We start from the raw sequence: 27388 nt of genomic DNA, 5'->3' as shown, positions 1-27388 counted from the left end.
GGAGTGAACGTAAGGACTCTTGGGGAGCAGGGATAGCTCAGTGGTTTGAGCATTGGCCTGCTAAATGGAGGGTTGTGACTTCAATCCTTGAGGGGGCCATTTAGGGATCTGGGGCAAAAATTGGGGATTGGTCTTGCTTTGAGCAGGGGGTTGGACTAGATGACCTCCTGAGGTCCTTTCCGATTCTGTGACTAGATACCAATTATGCTGTAGCTGAAATGCCAAGGAAATCATGTGTGGAATGCAACGCTGGAAAAATACATTAAGAAAACAACTCACATTGCAGAAAATAACAAAATGGAATAAGATTTGAAATGTAACTGTAGATTCTAAGCAATTGGGCAGTGAGGTGGTGAGCATTTTTACACAGTCTATTAAGCTGCAGGGGGTGTGCAGTAAAAATGATCCATCTTGCTCAGCTAATTAAATACCTTCAACCCAACTAGTCCTATCAGTCTAGATTGAAGTGTGACCAACAAATATTGAAGGAAGTATTCAACTTCAGAAAAATTGAGGGTTGTGATAGGATATCCCCTCTGGGCAATTCACTGGAACCCTTTGTATCAGTTACAGTATTCACAACACTGCGTGCAGCCAGCTGCCCACAGCATAGCCCCGTTTCATGGAATGTGTATAGCAGATGTTTGAATGATATTAACGAATGGAGGTCTAAAAGCTTTCTCCTGTTTAACAAGCTCTATTAAAAAGTTATTGAAATCATGATCAATAGCAATACATTTTAAATTCCTCTTAATCCTGCCTTTCATACTCTATATACAGTATATTTGTAGACCTACTTTTCATGCAAAATGAAGCCTACTGATATACTCTCTTGAATGAAATAATCTATTTCGTCATAATCCCTTTAGACAATTACTGCACTCTTAATTTTTAGCCATGTCACATCTCTGTTCAGAAAATTAAATACAGCTACATATTATGATTTCAGAAATGTGAAAAACATAGGTTTGGGTAGAGAGATGAAAGACAACCTTTGAAAATTGTCCATTTACATACATATCAAGTTGAATCTCCAATTAATTTGTAGGTCACACATGAGTTTGCCACTCCTTCTTTATCTTTCTCATGTAGGAGAAATACATGCTATAGTATTCAGAATGCTTCCTGTGTAACAGATAGGTTTATGGGTGCTTTAACAGATCTTGGAAATTCCTGAAAATAAGCCCAAAGCTCTTGAAGAGTGCTGGAATTAGTTCATCTGCAACTGGACCATAATACAGTCTGACTAATGCAAAAAAAAAGGGCAAAAAATCCCCAACACAAGCTGGAGTGGTGTGCCAATATTCCAAAACGAAGCAAGCTGTATGAAACGTCTATTGTATTTTTCTGAGTGGTGGTGTCACAGAGAGATCTCTTTTCAAACAAATGAGACTATGGAAACGAAGGGGATTCAGGTTTTTTCCATGAAAGCAAAATGTTTACAATCAAATAGTGAAATGTAGAGCCCATAATAATTTCAAAGTGTCTCCATTTTACCACAGGAAGCTCCCTCAAGAAATCCTTGATGAACGACTGAATGCTTACTGGAAAATATCTGATTCACCAAAGGCTGATATCACCTATGAATCATCTTGTGTGGCAGGCCAATTATTGGAAAAGGCAATCAGTGTGGTCAGAAAGATTGCTGGAGAAGGCAACCTTGGGAAAGCCCGTAGGAAAACAAATGGATCAGTGACCTATCAATGATCCTTCAGTATGTTCTCCTCCTCAGTCTGTCTCTTTCCTCTTTCATACTATTATTGGTTCATTGCCAGTGGATATGTGTTTGGCCCATACATCATGTTACTCAGGTCAGTGTGGCTAGCTGGGAATTGCCCCAGCGCAGGGTCAATCCACATGTAGTATTGAGTTCTGGCCTCACCCTCCTTACAGACCTGCTGGTGTATGGAAAGGTGGCAGGGGAGGGCATTAGTTGAGTTTTATGACTTTGGCAATACTCAGTTGCTGATTGGTTTCTTGGTGCCAAAAGCAGCTGGGACACAATTTGGAGCAGCCTCGAGTCTTTTCTAATCTATACTGGGTGCTAAATCAGCCTTCCTCCAGTATCAGAATTGCAGTGCTACAACAGTGATGCATCCGATGAAGTGAGCTGTAGCTCACGAAAGCTCATGCTCAAATAAATTTGTTAGTCTCTAAGGTGCCACAAGCACTCCTTTTCTTTTTGCGAATACAGACTAACATGGCTGCTACTCTGAAACAATGATATAGGATACCTCTGCCCATGTCTTGGGCCATATGACAAGAAAAGCTTTGCTGGAACTGAGAATTGGGTCCAAGATTAGAGGTATAGTTAGGTGTTGAGTGATACAGGGCCATTTGGAGGAAGGATGAGAATCTTGTATGTGATATCTGGTGCAGTGGGGATCCAGTGGAGCATTAGCAGGGGATTTTGTGTATGGTTTAAAAAACGACTTAACAGCATATTGGACCGACTGCAGGGGGCGAGGTAGTTATACTGAACAGTGAAGAGGTTTCAGTAGCTGAGGTGGAAAATAATATTGGCATGTACAAGCAACTTATCAGTTGCAATGGAAAGGATGGGGTGGATTTTTGAGAGGAAGTGTGACAGGCTTTGGCCCGAGCGTGCATTTGGGGAAAAGAGTGAAGGCAGGGTAGAAATGTTAACTACAGTCATGGAGAATGGTTGTAGTGGAAAGGGTTTAAGAAAAATATGAGTTTGGTTTGGCCATGTTGAGTCTGAGATGATGATGAGCCATATAAGTTGAGGCACTGGGGGGGCAGGGGAGAGCATGAGATATATGAGATTAAAATGTAAGTGTAGAACATGTTTAGAGAAGAGTATTTGAAATGTCCTACTAGGTCTTGTGCATCTCTAACTCTAGGAGTTGGATTGGGTGGCGATGTAAATTAGATATATTTTCTCAAGATGTCTGAAAGGATTTATTTTAACTCTACTTGCAAGGTACTGCATTATTCTGTATTATATGCTTGCCTTCTGCATTTGCTAGCACATTTTAAAAAGGAACCAGGCTACTGCCAAATCTTGTGTTTTCTTCCTTTACAATTGTCATAAATATAAAGGGAAGGGTAAACCCCTTTAAAATCCCTCCTGGCCAGAGGAAAAATCCTCTCACCTGTAAAGGATTAAGAAGCTAAAGGTAACCTCACTGGCACCTGACCAAAATGACCAATGAGGAGACAAGATACTTTCAAAAGCTGGGAGGAGGGAGAAAAACAAAGGGTCTCTGTTGGTCTGTGTGATGCTTTTGCTGGAGACAGAACAGGAATGGAGTCTTAGAATTTAGTAAGTAATCTAGCTAGGTATGGGTTAGATTATGATTTCTTTAAATGGCTGAGAAAATAGCTGTGCTGAATAGAATGAATATTCCTGTCTGTGTGTCTTTTTTGTAACTTCAGGTTTTGCCTAGAGGGATTCTCTATGTTTTGAATCTAATTACCCTGTAAGGTATTTACCATCCTGATTTTACTGAGATGATTCTTTTTTACTTCTATTAAAAGTCTTCTTGTAAGGAAACTGAATGCTTTTGCATTGTTTTAAGATCCAAGGGTTTGGGTCTGTGGTCACCTATGCAAATTGGTGAGGATTTTTACCAAACCTTCCACAGGAAGTGGGGTGCAAGGGTTGGGAGGATTTTTTGGGGAAAGACGTTTCCAAACTACGTTTTCTCAGGAACCCAGAAAAAGTTTGGTGGTGGCAGTGGAAGTCCAAGGGTAAAATAGTTTGTACCTTGGGGAAGTTTTAACCTAAGCTGGTAAAAGTAAGCTTAGGGGGTTTTCATGCAGGTCCCCACATCTGTACCATAGAGTTCAGAGTGGGGAAGGAACCTTGACAACAATATTTCTAGAATCTGTGCTTTCGAAATTTCCTAGTGCAGCTACTAAACTCCTGGTCAATGTCCACCTGAGGCATCTCTCACCTCAAGTACTGTAACATTCTCTTCTGTGGCCTTTAAATTTCTCCTCTTACTTCTATGCATTTGTCCAAAAATGGATGCCAAAAGCATATTCCACTCCAATTGTTCTGAAAAAATCACCCCTTTATTTGGAGCCCTTTCCTAGCTCCCCTTGACGTTCTTATCAATGTTAAACGATTCATCCTCACCTTCAGTGCTCCACAACAGTACCAACCCTGCCTTCATCTCTTCCCACATCCATTCTCCTAAATGATCCCTTTATTTTCTATCTTCCTTCTTCTGCCACACTGCTCTGTACTTTCGGAATGCCTGTGTGTCCTAGAATACCAAAAGACCCCTCTGTTTGCATTCATATGAAAGTGCACTTCTACAAAGCCTACCAATGACAATACATCTGAAGAAGACATATATAACACAACATTTTAAAAAACTCATGGCTATGCTTTGTTGAGGTTATCCCACCATCTGGTCATTCAATGTGTTATGTGTCTGAATTGTTCTGTCTCCTAATGGAGATTGTGAAACTATCTTCCCTGGAATTTTGTACAAAAAGATAAATCACTAGCAGTGACTGGCAATTTCCTTGATTGCAACCATGAGCATTAGCAAACTATAGCAGGTGTATTTCGAAAGAGGACATGAAAGTAATGTTGTAGTGGTGTTGTTTGTGACAGTCTTGTGTCTGGGGATGGGAGCCAAATCCATTCTTCTCAACATGCTAACCAGTCAAAGTGTTCCACGATATGGGAAAAAATAACCCAAATATGAGACACCCTCCTTCAATACGCATAAAATGGTACTACATTTTACACAGACTACTGAGAGAAAAAAGGATTAAGTAACTGGATTAATAAAATAATTTAAGAAACAGCTACCATGGCTCCGAGAGTGGGCTCTTTGGTCCCATTTTGTCTCCTTTTCTTTATAAATCTTTCTAAAATTCCTGCTTGCTTTAATTCATTCTTTTCATTTATTTTTTTCCTCCTGCATTTCTTATTTCTGTTCCTCTTTTCTCCATGCAATTTTCTCATGTCTCCCTTCCCCATATTTGCGCCTTCTCTTCAAGCTGGTAGGGAACTCTTCTTCATTGCATCATTCCATTTCCCACTGCAGTATTGCTGCCTTGTGTTCTGTCATCCTGTCATAAATATAAAGAAAAGGGTACCCACCTTTCTGTATACAGTGCTATAAAATCCCTCCTGGCCAGAGGCAACATCCTGTTACCTGTAAAGGGTTAAGAGGCTCAGCTAACCTGGCTGGCACCTGACCCAAAGGACCAATAAGGGAACAAAATACTTTAAAATCTTGCGGGGGCGGGGGGAGGCTTTAGTTGTGCTCTTTGTTTACGTGTTTGTTCTCTCTTGGGACTGAGAGAGGCCAGACAGAAATCCGTCTTCTCCAACCCATCCTAATCCAAGTCTCCAATATTGCAACCAGTATCGGTAAGCCAGGCAAGGCGGATTAGTTTATCTTTTGTTTTATGTGAATTTTCCCTGTGTTAAGAGGGAGGTTTATTCCTGTTTTCTGTAACTTTAAGGTTTTGTCCAGAGGGGGATCCTCTGTGTTTTGAATCTGAATACCCTGTAAAGTATTTTCCACCCTGATTTTATAGAGGTGATTCTTTTACCTTTTCTTTAATTAAAATTCTTTTAAGAACCTGATTGATTTTTCATTGTTCTTAAGATCCAAGGGTTTGAGTCTGTGTTCACCTGTACAAATTGGTGAGGATTCTTATCGATTTGCCTACAGCCAGGAAAGGGGGTATAGGGTTTGGGGGGATATTTTGGGGGAAGACGTCTCCAAGTGGTCTCTTTCCCTGTTCTTTGTTTAAAACGCTTGGTGGTGGCATCATACTGTTCAAGGCCAAGGCAAAGTTTGTACCTTGGGGAAGTTTTTAACCTAAGCTGGTAAGAATAAGCTTAGGGGGTCTTTCATGCGGGTCCCCACATCTGTATCCTAGAGTTCAGAGTGGGGAAGGAACCCTGACATGGTGGCAGAGCGGTGGGATCATTTTGAACCAGAGATCATTTTGAACCAAAAGCACAGACCTGACGAGGGTTTTTTTTTTAGGCTGAGAGCAGCTAGAGAGTTTTCTGTCTATTTGCCTGGAGACAGAGGTGTTAGTTTTTTTAGGGATTTTTCTTTTTTGAGCTGGCATTTTCTCTACCTAAAGGCAGGGTAGTTAACCTCCTGCAGGGAAATTCACAAGTTTTTTTCCCACCTAATTCTCGGGTATAGCTAGAGTTAAGCAGAAGAAAGCAGGAAAATGGCTACCAGTGAAACAGCTAATAAAATAGAGCTGGCCAGATTCGAAGCTGAAGAGAAACAAAAAGAGCATGATAGACGGATGGCCTTAAGGCTCTTGGAGGTGGAGGCAGAAAAAGCCAGGGTGGAGGCAGAGGAAGCTGCCCACAAGAGAGCTATGGAGGAGAAAGAAAAAGAGAGGAAGCATGCACTAGAGATGGAGAAGGCAAGGGCTCAGCAGAATATACCAACCAACCCGAGCAATCCTTCTCCAGGTACCGCTTCCCAGCCCAGAAAGTTCACCACCTACAAGGCAGGCAATGATACCGAAGCCTTATTAGAAAACTTTGAAAGGGCCTGCCTTGGGTACAGCATCTCTACAGACCAGTACATGGTAGAGCTGAGGCCACAGCTCAGTGGACCCTTAGGAGAGGTGGCCGCTGAAATGCCTAAGGAACACAAGAACAGTTATGAACTTTTTAAAACCCAGGCGAGAGTCAGCATGGGACTAACACCCAAGCATTCCCATCAGCTGTTCAGAGTCCTAAGGTGGAAACCAGGTGTATCGTTTACTCGACATGCCTACCACATTGTGAAAAATTGGGGTGCTTGGATATCAGGAGCAAGTGTTAAATCTCCAGAAGAGTTGCCCTTCCTAATGCAAGCGGAACAGTTCTTAGAGGGTGTTCCTGAGGAAATAGAAAGGTACATCCTAGATGGGAAGCCCAAAACTGTAATCGAGGTGGGGGAGATTGGAGCCAAATGGGTGGAGGTGGCAGAAAAGAAAAAAAACTAGTAGCAATTGGGGCGAATATCAGAAGGGGCAACTTGAAACAAGACCCTATCACTGAGGGCAACCCAAGGCCCCACCTACATCCCCAGGAAAACCCCAGACACCTTATTGTCCCACCACACCCTTCTCCAGCAACCCGCCTCACCCATTGACCAGTCAACTGGGCAATGTTTTAAATGTAATGAGCTGGGGCATGTGAAGGCCAACTACCCCAAGAATCCCAACAGATTACAGTTCGTTGCACCAGGGTCACACCAAAGGTCCTCAGGCCCACATGCCTCCCAGATACCCTCAGAGCAAAGGGAAACTGTGAGTGTGGGCAGGAAGAAGGTTACAGCGTGGAGGGACACTGGAGTGCAGGTGTCAGCTATCCATCAATCCTTAGTGGATCCCAACTTAATCAGCCCAGAGGCCCAAGTGACAACCCTTCAAGTCCAACTCTTTTGATTTGCCTACAGCCAAGTTGTCTGTCCAGTACAAGGGCTGGTCAGGAATGTGGACTTTTGCAGTCTATGATGATTATCCCATTCCCATGCTGCTGGGGGAAGACTTGGCCAACCAGGTAAAGCTGGCCAAGTGGGTGGGAATGGTCACCCGCAGCCAGACTAAGCAAGCTCCCACACCTATTCCTGTTCCTGAGCCTTCCACCAGGGCCCCATTTGTGTTACCAGAGACCCAGATGGAGGTGGTGGAACTGGATCCCCTGCCAATGACTGCAACGGCCATACTGGATCCAGTCCCAGAGACCCAGCCAAAGCCAGTCCCTGAACCGAAACTGGCAAAGCGACCAGCACCAGAACCATTGCCAGCACTGAGTTCAGCGCTTGCAACCCCGACCACGGGTCCAACACCAGAGGGCACCACCGAGCCTGGACTGGCAGCAGCAGCAGATGACCCTACACAAGAGACTCAGCCAGAGCCTGAAATACCCCATAGTGCACCAGCGGAGAGCAGTTCACCATCAACGGAAACAGCACCATCACCTGCATCACTTCCAGAGGGACCAAGCCTAGTTCCACAATCCAGTGGGGAACTGATGTCTCCAGCGTCAAGGGAACAGTTCCAGGCCGAACAGGAAGCAGATGAAAGCCTCCAGAAAGCTTGGATGGAGCCACAGAGCAACCCACCACCTCTCAACTCTTCTAATTGATACTGGTTTGTTGTAGAAAGAGGACTTTTGTACAAGGAAATTCTTTCTGGTGGGCACCAGGAAAACTGGCATCCTCAGAGACAGTTGGTAGTTCCAACTAAGTACCAGGGAAAGCTCTTGAGCTTAGCCCATGATCATCCTAGTGGCCATGCTGGGGTGAACAGGACCAAAGACTGTGTGGGGAGGTCATTCCACCGGGAAGGAATGGGCAAGGATGTTTCTGCCTATGTCCGATTTTGTGAGGTATGCCAAAGAGTGGGAAAACCCAAGACCAGGTCAAAGCCCCTCTCCAGCCACTCCCCATCATTGAGGTTCCATTTCAGCAAGTAGCTGTGGATATTCTAGGTCCTTTTCCGAAAAAGACACCCAAAGGAAAGCAGTACATATTGACTTTCATGGATTTTGCCACCCGATGGCCAGAAGCAGTAGCTCTAAGCAACACCAGGGCTAAAAGTGTGTGCCAGGCAATAGCAGACATTTTTGCCAGGGTAGGTTGGCCCTCCAACATCCTTACAGATGCAGGAACTAATTTCCTGGCAGGAACTATGGAAAGCCTTTGGGAAGCTCATGGGCTAAATCACTTGGTTGCCACCCCTTATCACCATCAAACAAATGGCATGGTGGAGAAGTTTAATGGAACTTTGAGGGCCATGATACATAAATTCGTAAATGAGCACTCCAATGATTGGGACCTAGTGTTGCAGCAGTTGCTTTTTGCCTACAGAGCTGTACCACATCCCAGTTTAGGGTTTTCACCATTTGAATTTGTATATGGCCGCAAGGTTAAGGGGCCATTACAGTTGGTGAAGCAGCAATGGGAGGGGTTTACACCTTCTCCAGGAACTAACATTCTGTACTTTGTAACCAACCTACAAAAAACCCTCTGAACCTCTTTAGCCCTTGCTAAAGAAAACCTAAAAGATGCTCAAAAAGAGCAAAAAGCCTGGTATGATAAACATGCCAGAGAGCGTTCCTTCAAAGTAAGGGACCAGGTCATGGTCTTAAAGGTGCTCCAGGCCCATAAAATGGAAGTGTCATGGGAAGGGCCATTCACGGTCCAAGAGTGCCTGGGAGCTATTAATTATCTCATAGCATTCCCCACCTCCAACCGAAAGCCTAAGGTGTACCATATTAATTCTCCAAAGCCCCTTTATTCTTGAGAATTAAAGGTTTGTCAGTTTACAGCCCAGGGAGGAGATGACGCTGAGTGGCCTGAAGGTGTCTACTAAGAAGGGAAAACTGATGATGGCGTGGAAGAGGTGAACTCTCCATGACCCTTGGGCGTATGCAGCGACAGCAGATCAAGGAGCTGTGCACTAGCTACGTGCCGACATTCTCAGCCAGCCCAGGACTGACTGAACAGGCATACCACTCCATTGACACAGGTAATGCTCACCCAATTAGAGCCCAACCTTACCGGGTGTCTCCTCAAGCTAAAACTGCAATAGAACGGGAGATCCAGGATATGTTACAGATGAGTGCAATCCACCCCTCCCGCAGTGCATGGGCATCTCCAGTGGTTCTAGTTCCCAAACCAGATGGGGAGATACGTTTTTGCGTGGACTACCATAAGCTAAATGCTGTAATTCGCCCAGACAACTATTCAATGCCATGCATAGATGAACTATTGGAGAAACGGAATGAACCCAGTTCATCTCTACCTTGGACTTAACCAAGGGGTACTGGCAGGTACCGCTAGATGAATCTGCCAAGGAAAGGTCAGCCTTCATCACACGTCGGGCTGTATGAATTTAATATGCTCCCTTTCGGGCTGCAGAATGTACCCGCCACCTTCCAAAAACTTGTAGATGGTCTCCTAGCGGGATTGGGAGCATATGCAGTTGCCTACCCTGATGATGTGGCCATATTTTCAGATTCCTGGGCAGAAGACCTGAAACATCTTCAAAAAGTCTTCAAGCTCCTAAGGGAGGCAGGACTAACTGTTAAGGATAAGAAGTATCAAATAGGCCTAAACAGAGTGATTTACCTTGGACACTAGGTGGGTCAAGGAACTATCAACCCCCTACAGGCCAAAGTGGATGCTATCCAAAAGTGGCCTGTCCCAAAGTCGAAGAAACAGGTCCAATCCTTCTTAGGCTTGGCCGGATATTACAGGCGATTTGTACCACAATACAGCCAAATCGCCGCCCTGCTGACAGACCTAACCAAAAAGAAACAGCCAAATGCAGTTCAGTGGACTGAAGAGTGTCAGAAGGCCTTTAACCAGCTTAAAGTGACATTCATGTCTGACCCTGTGCTAAGGGCCCCAGACTTTGACAACCATTCCTACTAACCACAGATGCTTTCAAGCATGGTGTGGGAGCAGTCTTAATGCAGGAAGGACTGAATCAAGAGTTCCATCCTGTTGTGTTTCTCAGCTAGAAGCTGTCTGAGAGGGAAAGCCACTGGTCAATCAGTGAAAAGGAATGTTACACCATTGTCTACACTCTGGAAAAGCTACACCCATACGTTTGGGGACGGCATTTCCACCTGCAAACCAACTATGCTGCGCTACAGTGGCTTCATACTACCATGGGAAATAACAAAAAACTTATTCGGTGGAGTTTAGCTCTCCAAGATTTTGATTTAAACATACAACACATTTCAGGAGCTTCTGACAAAGTGGCTGATGCATTCTCCTGTGAAAGTTTCCCAGAATCAACTGGTCCAAATCATCCTTAAGAAATGGGAAATATTGTTACTCTTTATACAGTTAGTAGTATATTTAGAGATGCATGTGTCTTATTAACTCTGTTTTATCCTAGAGCTCCAGGAAGAAATCACAGCCAGTGTTTCACCCCATCTGTGATTTGGGCAGCGTGTCATAAATATAAAGGGAAGGGTAACCACCTTTCTGTATACAGTGTGTGACGGCGCAAGGCCAGATGGCTATGGAAAAGTAGTGGGAGATAGATATATTAGCTCCAGGCTAAACAAATCCCTGGAACCAGGATAAGTGAAATGGCTCCAGGTCAATTAAGACACCTGGGGCCAATTAAGAACTTTCCAGAAGGCAGGGAGAAGGCTAGATTGATTGGGACACCTGAAGCCAATCAGGAGCTGGCTGAAACTAGTTAAAAGCCTCCCAGTTAGTCAGGTGGGTGTGCATGTCAGGAGCTTTGGGAGGAAGTTGTGCTGTTGGAAAGGCTGAGTGGTACACACCATATCAGGCACAAGGAAGGAGGCCCTGAGGTAAGGGTGAAGTGGAGCTTGAGGAAGTGAGGGCTGCTGTTGGGGAAGTAGCCCAGGGAATTGTACATGTTACGTTTCTAAAGGTCAGCTACCATAGCTGATACTATTAGGTCCCTGGGCCGGAGCCCAGAGTAGAGGGTGGGCCTGGGCTCCCCCTCCACCTTTGCCCCCGATTTATCACTGAGACTGGGAGACAACAGAGACTGTGCAAGGAAGGATAACTTCTCCTCACCTCCCTTGCTGGCTTATGATGAAAATGGCTCAGTAGACTGTGACCCTTGTCTCTAGAGAGAGAAGGGTTATGTGCAGGGTCACAGTGAGCCTCTGAGGCTCGCTAAATCCACCAGGAAATGCGGGACCCACAGAGGCAAGGACAGAACTTTGTCACAAGTGCTATAAAATCCCTCCTGGCCAGAGGCAACATCCTGTTACCTGTAAAGGGTTAAGAAGCTCAGCTAACCTGGCTGGTACCTGACCCAAAGGACCAATAAGGGAACAAGATACTTTCAAATCTTGGGGGGGGGTGGGGAAAGGCTTTTGTTTGTGCTCTTTGTTTATGTGTTTTTGTTCTCCTTTGGGACTGAGAGAGGCCAGACAGAAATCCATCTTCTCCAACCCATCCTAATCCAAGTCTCCAATATTGCAACCAGTATAGGTAAGCCAGGCAAGGCGGATTAGTTTATCTTTTGTTTTATGTGAATTTTCCCTGTGTTAAGAGGGAGGTTTATTCCTGTTTTCTGTAACTTTAAGGTTTTGCCCAGAGGGGGATCCTCTGTGTTTTGAATCTGAATACCCTGTAGAGTATTTTTCACCCTGATTTTACAGAGGTGATTCTTTTACCTTTTCTGCAATTAAAATTCTTTTAAGAACCTGATTGATTTTTCATTGTTCTTAAGATCCAAGGGTTTGGGTCTGTGTTCACCTGTACAAATTGGTGAGGATTCTTATCGATTTGCCTACAGCCAGGAAAGAGGGTTTAGGGCTTGGAGATGTCTTCCCCCAAAATATCCCCCCAAGTGGTATCTTTCCCTGTTCTTTGTTTAAAACGCTTGGTGGTGGCATCATACTGTTCAAGGCCAAGGCAAAGTTTGTACCCTGGGGAAGTTTTTAACCTAAGCTGATAAGAATAAGCTTAGGGGGTCTTTCATGCGGGTCCCCACATCTGTATCCTAGAGTTCAGAGTGGGGAAGGAACCCTGACACCTCCTCTGTCTACTAGTGTTACAGAACTCTGCGAGGGGGGCTGGATATTGGAGGCAGTAACTAGCCCAGCAGAAAAAAACAGTATGGGTAAATGCTGGCACCATTGAAATCAATGGCAAAATTCCAACCAACTTTAATTGAGGCAGGACTTCATTCTATATATTACCAGGAGAAAGCACTGGTCACTTTTGCAGGCACACAGAACAGCAAGTCACCAGTTGATTGATTCTCTTGCTGAACTCCAGTCAGGAGAATACATGAGCAGGTGCCTTCAGTGTAGGAATTTAGGAGCCACCCAACAATCCTTGACACTGAGAAGTCAGATTTTCCATGATTGTTGGGAAGTCTAAGCAAATCAAACACTGATGTCTCAGATATCTGTGATATTTGTTTTCAAATGACTATCTTGCCTACTATGTCTGACCTTCCGAGTCAGGAAACATTGAGATTAGAAAGCAGGAACAAGAGCTGAGCACTTGCATGCTGGGCATTTCCAGCATGTAAGGGAGCATTTTAGCTAATAAGTAGGTAGATCCATTTGTACCACAGATGACCAATATAGGCCACATATTTCAGTTGGTTTATGAGAGACAGACATTTCCAGTGCTAGTGCTCCTTCTCTCTGAGTCATCTACACAAAGAGATTACACCAGTTTAACAAAATCATTTCCTAAACAGATTCAGGGCTTGTCTACACTGGCATGCTAAATTGCTGCTGCTGTGATTGATGCAGCAATGTCAATTTAGTGGGTTGGTGAAGACATGATAAGTCAATGGCAGAGTGCTCTCCTATCCACTTCAATATTCCAACTCCCCAAGAGGTGGAAGCTAAGTCAGAGAGACACCATCTCCTTCTGACAGCGTGCAGTGTAGATATTGTGTTTGGTTGACGTAAGCTATGTCGCTCAGTGGGGTGATTTTTTCACACCCCTGAGCTATGTAACTTACATCAACCCAAGCAGTAGTGTAGACCATGCCTTAGTTCAATTGGTACAATCTATTTGTGTAGACACACTCTTAAACTGGTTTGAGTGCTGTATACTGATGTTGTTTCAATCAATTCCTTACTGACCTAAGCCATTCTTAAACCTTATCCACTACAGGACGTTGCATGGGTTACAATTTCCTCATGTAGGCAAAGCCTGTGTTTCTGTAGAAAAAGAGCAAAAGCTAAGGCCTGGTCTACACTACTAGGGTGGGGAGGGGATTGATCTAAGTTACGCAGCTTCAGCTATGTGAATAATATAGCTGAAGTCAACTTACTGAGACCTACTCACCACAATGTCTTCACTGCGGTGAGTCGACTGCTGCCGCTCCCCTGTCAACTCTACCTGCACCACTCGCGGCAGTAGAGTACAGGAGTCGATGGGAGAGCGCTCGGGGGCCGATTTATCGCATCTAGACTAGATGTGATAAATCGACCCCCGCTGGATCGATTGCTGCCCGCCGATCTGGTGGGTAGTATAGACATACCCTTGTAAAAGCAAGTCACAAACACAAAATTATCCCAGCGACATTTGATTCTGTTGCATGTTTTTTGCATTTGTTTGTAGTTTCTTTTGTATTTAGGTGCTACTATTATTGACATAGCACTATACATCTACATGGGACTCGGTGCCCTGTTCTCTTCTGGCTGAGGGGAATGGGGTGGAGTGGCAGAGAAAGACTGCTCTGTTCATAGTTGCAAAGCTGATGGCAGGCAGAAAGTGTAATTAAAATGATAAAGATGACATTTTATCTTTATACAGCAAATTTAATCTAGAAGTAGCCCAAAGTGTTTTGCAAATGGAAATCTATGCCAACCACTGAATTGTATTCAACTCTAAGGTAAAATGATGGAACTGTTTAACAATGCAGAGCAACACAACAGTTTAAGGCAGGAAATGAAGTTTACAACATTCAGTTAAATTATGGGATATTTAACAGTCATAAGGATATCAAGACACCTATATTTTTAAACTTCTCACCCAAAAGGCAGCACTTAACAGACAGCAGTGCCCCCTAGCTATTGGTTAGGTATTGATTAAAAAGGGAAGTGTACCATTTACTGAATTATCAGAACTACTTTCTACAAGATCTAGGTTTTCTTCTAAGATCTCTTTTTCCAGCTACTGGCTAGGCCTTCTAGGTGACGAGATGTTAGCCTGAGGTGGTATGCCCATAGGCATTACTGGACTGTGTCCCACATATCTGAATTTATTTCTCTCTTCTAGGAAGATCCCCCTGAAAGTGCAACTTCGGTATTATAATACAGGCAAATGAACAATTTTAAGACACGCTAGATGTCATTACACTGCCTGTTTCTTAGTAGGTCTGTCCACTGCTTGCTGTGGTCTGGGTGTTTCATGACACCAAGTTGTTACCAGAGTCATTACTTAGACCGTAAGCACTTTAGGGCAGAGACCAGGTCTCCATATATGTTTGTAAGTTACTTAGCGCAATGGAGCCCTAGTTATGATTGGAGCCTCAGGAAATTACTGCAATATAAATATTCAATAATAAGACTCTAAAGGTAAAGGGCCCTGTGGGAAACTAATAAAGAAATGGATAAACCACAAAAGAATATTCAGCACGTTAGATAACTGTAGAAAGGGTTAACATTTTGGGCATTTAGTTTTTAAACATCAACAGCCAGGGGACACCAAAAAAGGATTTTCTTCATGTAAGTAAATCATTTGGAAACAATTCTTCCTGGATTGTTAGGTGGAGAAATTAGGTCATGTTTGGCTAACTTCAGTTTATTGTCAGGGTAACCTGCTCCTTTGGTCCTTTCTGCTTTTCTCTTTCTGTGTGTATGTGCTTTCTCACAAAAACTTAAATTGCCAATAACAAGGATGATGCAGAGGATCTGATCATTTCTTTACATCACAGCAGGTGCTGTAAATTGATGTGGTCCAAAATGTTACTGAATGTTTAGATGTGATGTTTGATCTTGGAATTCTTTTTTTAAACATATTTCTAATATAAACAGTTAAGAGCTGCAAGATTTTTTTCACAGAGTCTGAAGTTTGTGTTGTAGAAACCAGTCTTCCAATAATAACTGAATAAAATTATTTCAAATATTATTTCCAATAATCTAGTCAATAATGAATAAAGAAGAGAGTTCTTTATTTTCCCCTTGGGGAAATCTAGAGTGTAAAAGATCTTACTATGGTCTTTTTTAAAGAACAACCTGTTCACATAGTCTTTTATTATCTGGATGCAGTAAATTTGTGGAACAGTTTTTTCTTTATAACTTTGTTATCAGGCTGAGAATTTAAGTTGAATGCTGCAGTATTGTACATTATTCCAAAGGCAACATCAGACAGCAGAGATGATGTCAACTTTCCCTATACACCCACAGTTTTCCTAGCATAAACAGCTCTAAATTGTGATTTCATTTTAAATGGGTGGACCGTACTATATCAGACCAGAGATATACGGTATTCTCAATGATTAAAGCATTTGTCAATCAGCAAGCAGGGTTATTACTTCGACTCCCATTTTTAAAAGGTTAAGAGGAGCACAGAGGCCAGGAGAGGGTGGAAGAGTGAACAGGTTGGAGGGAAGACAGGTCACAAAATCACACAGAAGGTTGAGCCTTAGATGGGGCCACAGCACAGGTGAGCCCCACAGATGGTACATTCTCCAACTCTACCCTCCCCTCCGCTTTTTTTTTTTTTTTGAGAGCGAGAGAGAGAGCTCACAGGTCCTAAGGGGCTCTGCTCATTTGAACTCTGTTAAACTCCTGATTGTTTGCACTGTAGGAGATCACACTCCAAGCTGAAGGGGAATATAGCTAGGACATGGTCTAGGGCATCAGGCTTAGATTCTCTGTGCAGAGGACTCAGCAAGTGCTGTTTCCCACATGGCTGTGGCCTGAGTCCCAGTGGAGAGGGTGGGCCTGTGTCCCTCTACCATGCTTTGCTTGAGAGGTAATCCCTGAGGCAGGCTGAGACTGTCATGTCTCCACTCGAGGGCAGGAGCCAGGCATCTCTACCCGCCATCCCTTTTTTGGGGAGAGAGACTAGAAACTAGGCATGCTACCCACTAGGTCATCTGGCCCTCTGAACATCCCATTACATCAGTATATTTTACACTTGACATATCTCAGTATTTTACAAACCAATAAATGGCTGCCATTAAAACTCAGCCTTTGTTGATGATCATCATATAGTGATGTCTAAGATGACACAGTTTTTTCCATTCTGCAAAGTGAAATCCAGAAGTATTTCGGTTATCACTGGGGATTACTGCTGGTAATTAGTTTTGAATGATGGCCAGAGATGAAGGTGGTGTCTCTGTAGATAACTACATTGGGAATTATACACTCACAAGAGCTCATGCAGAGCATTAGGACCTGTTCAACTAAGAGTGGTTTTCATCAAGACACTGGAATTAGCCTCTTTTTTTTTTTTTATAAAGGACTATAGACTTTCTAATCTCATGGAAACTTCTTTTACAGAGGCTTATGGAATCCTTGATCTTCCAGTGGAATTCCCCTGAAATCCTCCTCCTTCTGGCCTAGATCACAGCTATTAGGATCCAACAGAACCTTTCTTGCATGAGCTTTGGATCTTTTTTATTAATTGGGTCAATTTGAGTACTCCTCCTGTTCTTTTTATAATTAAAGCAATTCCAATCTGGGGAACACCCTGGCAGAAGTTCTTCACACCTGGTCATGGTTCATGGATTCACTCTCCATTCCTGATGAGTTGGCTTATAAGGTTGATGACACTATCCAGGTGGCCTGAAGATCATTATATCGCTAGGACAAATTGATAAATGGAGGAAGAATTTTAGGGAATTGAGCTACAGCCTGCTTTGTATGGTGGTGACTGGATCCACTGCTAGCCTTTCCATTTTCGTGGGTCTTTAGTTAAAGCAAAATCTATAAGATCTTCAGGGTAGACATTGAGCCTACCTCTGTACACTACCTGGCACACTGCTGTAATGAAATATTAAATAGGTACTTATTACAGTTTGGATAAAAATGAGAAGAGTTCCTTCCGATGTAATCTATGCATTTGTGGAATAGGTTTTTAAATGAATGCTGGAAACTGCATTGTCTAAGTCATTTAAAACAAATGTGAATACAAATGTAAATGCGGGTTTGTGATGGGGTGGACTAGGCCAAAAGGCCCCCTGCTGTAGGCCTCTGGGTTCTGCCACACCCATCCCAGGGAAGGAGCAGTGGAGAGGTCCTCCAAGCAGGCTAGAGTGGCTGCAGAGGAAGCAGCCAATCAGGGCCCAGGAGAGCCATATAAAATGAGCTGCAGAGCAAAGTAGTCGTCACTGGACTACTGGAGACAGGACTGGAGACCTGGCTGCCTGGAAGAGCAGCAGGGCCATAGATGGTTTGCCAGCAGGGACCGGGTGAGCACTGAGGGAGCTCCTGACTGGTTTCTAGGACTGAGCCCGGGGAGGGCTGCAGGAAGATAGTGTCTTCAGGGAAGAAGCTCTGGGGATACAGCCCCCTACCAGTGCTGGATTACTTAAAGACCAAAGTCCAGGGAGGACTCGAGAGAGACGCCACCAGAGGGGTACTGAGATAGGCCCCGGTGGACCATATACCCCAGAAGGGGTTTGTGCTGGTTAACATGCAGACAGTGTGACTTGGCTGGAGTGCTGTGTCACTGAGAACCACCGAAAGGGGTCACCAGAACTAAAGAATGCAGATGTGCCCAACTGGAATGGGGCACTCGTGAGAAGTGGGTGCTAACCCTGTTACACTACTCACCAACATTATAATTATATTGTTTTACTGACAATGTTACTAGCTTCAATGATATCACATACACTGCTTGTAGCATGAGGGACAATATCTACTTGGATACTGTAATCCAGGAAGTGGATCTCTGACAGGAAACATTCCTGATCCTGAATCTATTTGAACAGTACCTTGGGCATAAGTGACCTAATTCTGTTTTAAGGTACATAGAGGTAACACCATACAGATAAACCTATTGGTTTCAAATGAATTGCACAGGAGTATGTAAGAGCAGAATTTAGTACAACTTGTCTAAATTAAGATTCGGAGGGTGGGGTATTATCCCACCAGAACCTCATGGAAATTGTCTGACATGAATATTATTTAGCTAATCTGAAATCTCTCTCTCAGAGCTGGATTTGGATTTTCAGGAAAGGGCTGAGGAATCTCTACAAAAGGTCACCTACTGTAAAATGATGTTTTGGATCAGCATGAGACTCATGCTAGCCACCAAAGTACAGACATGTTCACACCCATGGGTACATACTTGGGTATGTATCTCAGGGCTGGGAAGCATGCTTCCAGCTGCAGTGAGGAAGTACCTTAGAAGGCTTGAAGAAATGCAAAGCATCAAGATCTGGGTTTCTGGGAAGGAACTGTTGAGCTTAGCTAGGGGAAGGAGTGTTTTGATTCAAGTTAATGTGTCTTATCTGTGATGGTGTTTTAATAAATCCCAAGGAGTGTCTAACTTGCAAGTTACTGGGTGCAGTTATCTGGAAGAAGGGGCAGAAGCAAAGTCTGATGCTGGATTGAGTAAGAGCCTGTTACAAAAATATTAGAGATTTACTGTAGGTTACGACTTTGGAAAAGGGTTGGTGGCTAGATGGGACATGTTCTGAAGGCACAAGCGTGTATGGATTAGAGCCAGCTCCTCCAGTCTGACCAACCTGCTGTCTGCACAGGACAAGGAGGCAGGAGATTGTTAAAGGTGGCTTTACACTACTTTTGTGGCTCCTAGATCCTGGAGCATGCCAGGGGCTGAACCAGCCTGTGCCACAACATAAAGTGGACTCAGGCCTACCCTCAGTTAGGCTTAGCTGCCTGTGGTCCCCAGGAGCTATTCCAGAAGCTAGGGATTGCTGGAGTGCAGTGGTGCTCTAGCCATACTCTTTCCATGGCCAAAGCCTCTGCACCAAACTCTCAATGGGGAAATTGCTCAGAGCCTTTGTGGCAGCTATATACCGCCTGGGGAATCCTCAGGCGGCTGATTAAGTTGACATTGTGGCCCATGTGCATTGCGGGAGCAGGACCAGTAGGAGGGCCAAGAACTTGGTACAACATAGTGAGAGAACAATACCACAGTGTGCTGGGAGATGTAACAGAGGGATGGACTTTTCCTGAAAGAGGGGACATGGACTATTTAGAAGAAGCAAGTTGCATTTTTTTACTGGCCTTGAACTTGTGGGGTGGGGTGGAGAGGGGGAGAAAGAGGAGAAGGGGAGAGATATGTACTGTAGGCACACCCAGCTTCCAGTGTTAAGGTCATAGATACCTTCATTCTTCCTTTGAGCTAAACAACATAGTCACAATCTGGAAGGCTCTGTGCAGTCTTAGCATAGATGAAAATAGAGCTGACACATGTATTTTATTTCTTGTAAATTAGCTAGTGCGTTTTGGTTTAAAGGCAGTGTTGACTCAGATTTGACAGTCAATAGTGTGACTGTCCATCCTGAAAGACAAGAAAGTCTCCACTCTCAGGGGAGGAAGAGCAAGCAGGATGAGTTCATTGACCCAGCAATGCCAAAGTCGCAGGAAGGGCATCAAGAGGAGTTGCAGTTTCTTCTTCAAGTCGTATCCCGGTATTGGTACTCCATTTTTGGCGTGCTTGCATCCCTGCACCTTGGATTGGAGATTTTTGGTAGCAGTGCATGTTGGACTGCACATGTGCTCCCCTCATCTTGTGTTCTGAGCAGTGGTTATATAGTGCTGTGTGGTCCAACTGCCCTCAGTTTCTTCTCAACCACCCTTGGCCCGAGAGGGAGTCCCCAGCAGATCCTCTTCTAGAGAATTTTCTTCACTACCTTTTTGTAGTGATAACATTTCCATTAAAATTAGATAGTTAATAGTCGGTTCTGTTCCCCCCACACACACACCTTTTTTCCCCCCACCATCCTGATGGGCAGTGGGCACTCCAGTGCATTCTTTGCTTTGGAGAGACACACATACCAAAAAAATGCACCCATTGTTGCAAGCGGAAAGCACGGTCCCCAAAAGCCCATGACCTAAAGCTGACTCTTAATGATGGAGAGTTCACTGTGGCCAGCCTCAGACCCCAGGCCCATTACTCGTCCTGGACAGTGGTCACCATTGGTCCCAACATCTGCTGCTCCAAACTCTTCACTGCCTATGAAGAGAAAGTCAGCAGACTCTCACAAAGACCCCAAAAAATGGGCCACCAATTTGTCCACCAAGGATCTATCCAAGAGGAAAAGGTCCCCCAAAAAGTAGGTAGCCTTGGCACCATTAGGCACAAGCCTCAGTACCTTTGATTCCCCTGGGACATCTGGTACTGGCACTGCTGTTAAATCCAAGGACCCCAAGAGGGCAGGACTGGATAAGATGGCACCATCAGGTGTTAGTGGCAAAGAGAAGCCCAAAGCCTCAAAGACAGCACTGATGGCACCGACTAAACACACAATACTGAGTGTCTCGGCACCAATGAAACCCTTGGTGCCACTTACCAGACAATCAGGAGAATGCAGAATGATCTCGGCACCAACACACAGACCTCCCACAGCACCTACATGAATGCCTCCCACAGTTCTTGTGGTGCCATCATCAGTATTAAGACCCCCAAAAGACTTGTTCATCTTTGAGACCCAGACTGCTGAGATGATCTGTTCAGAGGCAGTAAAAGTGATTCTATTAAATAGCAGGCAATCAATGACATGGTGTACTTACCTCCACAAATGGAAGAGATTCCAGAGCTGCTGTGACAACAAACAGGTCATAGATATAGTTTCTCCCTTGCCACTGATACTGGACTACCTCTTAAAACTCGAAAGATCAGGGTTATCCACAAGCTCAATTAGAATACGTCTCACAGCTATCATAGCCTTCCACCACAAGGTCGCTGATCATTCAGTTTTCACTCATCCAGTGACAGATTTCTCACAGGACCTTGAAACCTATACCTGGAAGTACGAGACCCTACTACACCTTGGGATCCTAACCTAGTCTTATGCTGCCTCACTGGTTTCCCGTTCGAACCCACACATCTATCGATGAAGACAGCCTTTCTCGGGGTCATCACATCCACTTGAAGAGTAGGGGAAATAGGGGCCCATGGTATACTCTCCCTACACTATCTTCTTCAAAGATAATCACATTACGACTACACCTTAAGTTCCTACCTAAAGACTGTCTTCATTCCACCTAAACCAATTGATTCACCTTCTGTTCTTCCGCAAACCACATGGAAGTAAATGAGAAGCCCTATTCCACACTAGATATTAGGCCAGTGCCCTTCTACCTTGAAAGAACTAAACTGTTCAGAAAGTCACCATGACTATACCTGCCTATTGCAGAAAGATCAAGAGGATCTGCCATGTTGAAACAAAGGCTCTCAAAATGGATTTCTGAATGCATTCACCTTTGTTACCGTCAACACCATTTTCAGCCCCCACTCATTGCTCAAATATAGTTTACATGATCACTTTCCACCTCTATAGCTTTCCTGAACAATGTACCAATCACAGACACTTATAAAGCAGCAACCTGGGCGTCGGTGCACATGTTCACTGAACATTACGCAATTGTGCAAGACTCGACATCAGATGATCTGTTAGGACTGACAGTTATCATCACTAAGAGAGCTGATTCCAAAGCCCTATCCCCCCCAATGAGGGGCGCTGCTCTACAGTCACTTAAAGTAGAACACCCATATGGGACACTACCAGGAGAAGAAGAGAAGGTTACTCACCCTGTGTGTCCATATGAGTGCTCCAGTACGCACCTTCCTCCCCTCTGCTTTGCAGTTCAGACATAGACTCTGTGGGTAAAGAAGGAACTGAAGGCAGTTGGACCACACAGGACAATATAGCCACTGCTCACTACATGAGATGGGGAGTTGGAAGGGCGCAACAGGCACTGCTACCAAAAATCTCCAATTCTAGAGGCAGGGATGCAAGGGCACCTAAAGTGGAGCATCCATAGGGACACACATCTTCAAGAACCTCAGTTACTACATAGGGTGAGTGACCTCCTTTTCTGCCTTGTTAGGTGTCAAAGGCACAGGTGAGGAGTTCATGCTGGCAGGGGAGTGCTTAGGGGCACAGGATTTGGTGACCCACTGTTATGGTAATTTTTTTTTAAACAATAAAAACTAGATACTTAAATAGTAAGGCCAGAATTTGCAGTTGCATTTTCTCTCCAGGGAGAAGTATTCACAACTAGGTGCATGATGAAAGCTTTTGAAGAATCATTTCTAGCATTAGCAGGCCTTCAGAGCAGATGGGCTGCAAGTCAGTTGTGGTGTGACAATTTCTATGTTTCTGTTGAGACAGGTTGTAAAGAATTTAGGAACACTAACTGAAGTACTAGGCTATCATAATGCTTAGTGGTCTTCAGAAGTGTATACCCTATATTTTTTTCTCCCTCTGCTGTTCTCTATACACCTCACTTTTGTGTTTTCTTTTCTCCTCCTGTCAAGGTTCCTTCCCCACTCTGAACTCTAGGGTACAGATGTGGGGACCTGCATGAAAGACCCCCTAAGTTTATTCTTACTAGCTTAGGTTAAAAGCTGCCACCACCAAAGTGTCTAACAAAAATAACAGGGGAAGTGCCCACTTGGAAAAGTCTTCCCCCCAAGCACTACACCCCCTTTCCTGGGGAAGGCTTGATAAAAATCCTCACCAATTTGCATAGGTGAACACAGACCCAAACCCTTGGAGCTTAAGAACAATGAAAAAGCAATCAGGTTCTTAAAAGAAGAATTTTAATTCAAGAAGAAGTAAAAGAATCACCTCTGTAAAATCAGGATGGTAAATACCTTACAGGGGAATTAGATTCAAAACATAGAGAATCCCTCTAGGCAAAACTTTAAGTTACAAAAAGACACAAAAACAGGAATATCCATTCCATTCAGCACAGCTTATTTTCTCAGCCATTTAAAGAAATCATAATCTAACGCATATCTAGCTAGATTACTTATTAACTCTTCACAGGAGTTCTGACCTGCATTCCTGCTCTGGTCCCGGCAAAAGCATCACACAGACAGAGAGGACCCTTTATTTTCCCCCCCCCACCCCCTCCAGCTTTGAAAGTATCTTGTCTCCTCATTGGTCATTTTGGTCAGGTGCCAGGGAGGTTCTTAGCTTCTTAACCCTTTACAGGTGAAATGGTTTTTCCTCTGGCCAGGAGGGATTTAAAAGTGGTTAGCCTTCCCTTTATATTTATGACACCTCCTCTTACTATTGATCCTTATGGCACTTGGAATCCAATGAGAAACAATGAATGTTGTGTGGCTCCTTCTGATATTTCCATGTAAAGGAGTGGACAACTGAAAGGGTATGACACACTAGGGTAGTGAATGGTTACTAGCTGTATCAGTGTGACCATGTATTTTTGGCTGGATTACTTTAGAGATTAGGGCTAAACTTTTCAAATTTAATTGCCTATAGTTAAACAAAAATCCATTTGTGGGCCTCTAAAATGTTAGTGGCCTAACATTCAGATGTGCTGAGCCCCCTCGGCTTATAATGGTGAAAGCAAGGGCCCTTTTGTTTAGGTGCCAGGTTTGAAAAGTTTGGTCTCGGATCCTGAGCATCCATTAATTGTGCACCTTCGAGTTAGAAGACTAAACTAGTTATTTTACTTTGTTTTTCAGAGTCATTATTCTCTGGACTTTGTTTTTGCCAAATGTCAAAATATAGTTGTTTCTCTGCTTCAGGGATAAATTAGACCGAAATGCACTAGGAAAAAATTGGCAAAGATGTAATATGCTGTAAGAAAGTGATAGAGAGATTTGGCTGGTGCCAAGAAAAAAATGGAGTGACCTTGCATCATACAGCTGGCAAATGCTGCCAACAGCCAGCCAGGACTAGTATGGCTTCACTCTCCGCAAACTGCCCCAGTGCTATTACTGTTCCACTACACTGTTTATGAAAAGCTGCACTGGTCTGGAAAACATTATATGAAAGACAATTCTAAGAAACGGGAAAAAAGCATAATAATTTAGAGTAAGTATTTGAGCCTAAGACCTGATGTTTACAAGTGAATTATAAAACATCAAAGTCCAAACTGAAGCAATGGAAAGAAAGTGTTGCTTTCTGACTTTAAAATCCTGAAAACTTCTTACTATTGTAACTGTTAAATTTAATGATATATACTGAGAGCTTAAATTGCTTTTAAACTAAGGACAGGGGAAAAGCTGACAGGTGTGAAGGAACACACAGTTCAGACAATCACATCCCTTAGGGGAGGATTTATTAAAGGGGATTCTCTATATCCCAGTAAAGAGGAGAGGATAGAAGTTGATAAAGGACAGGTGGAAACTGAAGAGAAACAGTCAAAGGAAAGGAGAGTCCCATTCAAGTATATCACATGAAGGAAGACCACTAAATATCGACACATTTTATAAATGCTTTTATACAAATGCTGAAGTCTAAATACTATGATTTGTGAACTTGAGTGCCTGGTATTAAATAAGGCTACTGATAAAATAGGCATTACAGAAATGTGAAGGAATGATGATCAATGGGACATGGTAATACCATGGTCCAAAATATATAGGAATGACCGAGTAGGTTGTGCTGGTGGGGGAGAGGCACTATATGTGAAAGAAAGAATAAAGTAAAATATAGCATAGTAAAAATCTTAAATGAATCAAACAGTACCATAGAATCTCTAGGGATAGAAATTCCATACTTGAATAATAAGAGGTCTAGTGGTAGGAATATGCTACCGATCAAATGCTCAGGGAGATTAGAGAAGCTACAAAAACAGAAAACCCAATAATAATGGGGGATTTCAACTGTCCTCATGGTGACTCGGAACATGTCACCTCAGGATGGGATGCAGAGATAAAATTTCTAGATACCATTAATGACTGCTTCTTGGAGCAGCTAGTCCTGGAACCTACAAGGGGAGAGGCAGTTCTTGATTTATTCTTAAGTGGAGCACAGGATCTCATCCAAGAGGTGCATATAGCTGAACCACTCAGCAATAGTAACCATAAGCAATGGTTTCACCTAACGAAGAGAGGGAAGAGCATCTTCGCAAGCAGGCTGGCTAACCTCATGAGGAGGGCTTTAAACTAGGTTCACCGGGGAAAGGAGACCAAAGCCCTGAGGTAAGTGGGATACCGGGAGGAAGCACGAGCAGGAGTGTGCGAGAGGGCAGGGCTCCTGCCTCGTACTGAGAAAGAGGGACGATCAGCGAGTTATCTCAAGTGCCTATACACAAATGAAAGAAGCCTGGGAAACAAGCAGGGAGAACTGGAAGTCCTGGCACAGTCAAGGAATTATGATGTGATTGGAATAACAGAGACTTGGTGGGATAACTCACATGACTAGAGTACTGTCATGGATGGATATAAACTGTTCAGGAAGGACAGGCAGGGCAGAAAAGGTGGGGGAGTAGCACTGTATGTAAGGGAGCAATATGACTGCTCAGAGTTCCGGTATGAAACTGCAGAAAAACCTGAGAGTCTCTGGATTAAGTTTAGAAGTGTGAGCAACAAGGGTGATGTCATGGTGGGAGTCTGCTATAGACCACCGGACCAGGGGGATGAGGTGGACGAGGCTTTCTTCCGGCAACTCACGGAAGTTACTAGATCGCAGGCCCTGGTTCTCATGGGAGACTTCAAACACCCTGATATCTGCTGGGAGAGCACTACAGCAGTGCACAGACAATCCAGGAAGTTTTTGGAAAGCGTAGGGGACAATTTCCTGGTGCAAGTGCTGGAGGAACCAACTAGGGGCAGAGCTCTTCTTGACCTGCTGCTCACAATCCGGGAAGAATTAGTAGGTGAAGCAAAAGTAGATGGGAACCTGGGAGGCAGTGACCATGAGATGGTCAAGTTCAGGATCCTGACACAAGGAAGAAAGGAGAGCAGCAGAATACGGACCCTGGACTTCAGAAAAGCAGACTTTGACTCCCTCAGGGAACTGATGGGCAGGATCCCCTGGGAGAATAAGATGAGGGGGAAAGGAGTAGCTGGCTGTATTTTAAAGTATCCTTATTGAGGTTACAGGGACAAACCATCCTGATGTGTAGAAAGAATAGTAAATATGGCAGGCGACCAGCTTGGCTTAACAGTGAAATCCTTGCTGATCTTAAACACAAAAGAATGGACAAATGACAAGGGAAGAGTATAAAAATATTGCTCAGGCATGCAGGAGTGAAATCAGGAAGGCCAAATCACACCTGGAGTTGCAGCTAGCAAGAGATGTTAAGAGTAACAAGAAGGGTTTCTTCAAGTATGTTAGCAACAAGAAGAAAGTCAAGGAAAGTGTGGGCCTCATACCTAATGAGGGAGGCAACCTAGTGACAGAGGATGTGGAAAAAGCTAATGTACTCAATGCATTTTTTGCCTCTGCCTTCACGAACAAGGTCAGCTCCCAGACTACTGCACTGGGCAGCACAGCATGGGGAGGAGGTGACCAGCCCTCTGTGGAGAAAGAAGTGGTTTGGGACTATTTAGAAAAGCTGGACGAGCACAAGTCCATGGGGCTGGATGCACTGCATCTGAGAGTGCTAAAGGAGTTGGCAGATGTGATTGCAGAGCCATTGGCCATTATCTTTGAAAACTCATGGCGACCGGGGGAAGTCCAGGACGACTGGAAAAAGGCTAATGTAGTGCCCATCTTTAAAAAAGTGAAGAAGGAGGATCCTGGGAACTACAAGCCAGTCAGCCTCACCTCAATCCCTGGAAAAATCATGGAGCAGGTCCTCAAGGAATCAATTCTGAAACACTTATAGGAGAGGAAAGTGATCAGGAACAGCATGGATTCACCAAGGGCAAGTCATGCCTGACTAATCTAATTGCCTTCTATGACGAGGTAACTGGCTCTGTGGCTGAGGGGAAAGTGGTGGATGTGTTGTTCCTTGACTTTAGCAAAGCTTTTCCCACAGTATTCTTGCCAGCAAGTTAAAGAAGTATGGGCTGGATGAATGGAATATAAGGTGGATAGAAAGTTG

The sequence above is a fragment of the Lepidochelys olivacea genome, assembly GCF_965140295.1.
Source record: "Lepidochelys olivacea isolate rLepOli2 genome assembly, chromosome: 2".
Lineage (NCBI taxonomy): Eukaryota > Metazoa > Chordata > Testudines > Cheloniidae > Lepidochelys > Lepidochelys olivacea.
The sequence above is the reverse complement of the archived record's forward strand: the minus strand, read 5'-3'. Positions refer to the sequence as shown.